Here is a 1,511-nt window from a genome sequence, read left to right on the forward strand (position 1 = left end):
CCCATATCCATTGACTCCACTAGCCCCTACAGCTCTATCTAACTCTCTTTTAAATCCATCCAGTGACTTGTCCTCCACTGCCCTCTGTGGCAGGGAATTCCACAAATTCACAACTCTCTGGGTGAAAAAGTTCTTTCTCATCTCAGTTTTAACTTTATTCTCCCCTTTTTTTTAACTTTAACCTCCCCTTTATTCTTAGACTGTGGCCCCTGGTCCAGGAACAACACTGGGATTGTCAAACGGGCCCATCAGCGACTGCACTACCTGAGGAAACTCAAACAAGTCTCGCTTCCCACCAACATCCTCAGGACTCTCTACAGGGGCACGGTGGAGTCTGTACTCACATACTGCATGAACACGTGGCACTCCAACTGTAACTGCTCGGACAGGAAGTCTCTGCAGAGGGTAGTGAGTGGAGCAGAGAGGATCATTGGCGTCTCGCTACCCTCGGTACAAGAACTGTTCCAGAGCCGCTGCCTGAAAAAAGCACTGAGCATAGCAAAGGACAGACTGCACCCCCTCCACACACATCTAGATCTCCTGCCATCAGGCAAGAAATACCGTAGCATCAAAGCCCGGACAACTAGACTGCTAAACAGTTTCCTGCCACAGGCTGTGAGGCTGCTAAACAGTCACTCCACCTGATTCTGCTGCTTTTGCACTGACAATTTAATAACTGGCACTGTAATAACTCTGGCACTGGCTCTGGTCACTAAAATCAGCTGCCCAGGACATTTTATGATTTTTTAATTTTTTTTACTTGTATTTTAATGTTGCTTTTTTTCACCTGCACTTTTTAACTATTCGTACAGTTTTTATCAGGAACTGGATTGTTTTTTTTAATCGTTTTTATTTATGCGTGAAATGTTTAAGTTTTCATGTGCAATGCTCCGGTATTCCCTGGGAAACGTCTTCTCATTTTGCACTGACAATAAAAGGATGATGATGATGATGATGATGATGATGATGATGATGATGATGATGATGATAAATGGCCTCCTCTTTATTCTTAGACTGTGGCCCCTGGTTCTGGACACCACCCAAAATTGGGAACATTTTTCCTGCATCTAGCTTGACCAGTCCTTTTATAATGTTATACGTTTCTGTAAGATCCCCTCGTATCCTTCTAAATTCCAGTGACTACACGCCCAGTCTTTCTAATCTTTCCTCATATGACAGTCCCGCCATCCCAGGGATTAACCTCGTGAACCTACGCTGCACTGCCTCAATAGCAAGGATGTCCTTCCTCAAATTAGGGTGCCAATGACTATGTCTCTTTGACTTTATATGTCGCTGTGACTCTATGAGCCTGTATCTCTTTGGCCCCACCACTCTATATGACACAATGAGCCTATGACTATGAGTCTGTGACTCTAGAAGACTTCATGAGGCTATGCCAGTAACTGGGGTGCGGTGGCGCAGCGGTAGAGTTGTTGCCATATAGCGCTTGCAGCACCGGAGACCCGGGTTCGATCCCGACTACGGGGTGCTGTCTGTACGGAGTTTGTATG

Source organism: Amblyraja radiata, chromosome 5 (assembly GCF_010909765.2).
Source record: "Amblyraja radiata isolate CabotCenter1 chromosome 5, sAmbRad1.1.pri, whole genome shotgun sequence".
Taxonomy (NCBI): Eukaryota; Metazoa; Chordata; class Chondrichthyes; order Rajiformes; family Rajidae; genus Amblyraja; species Amblyraja radiata.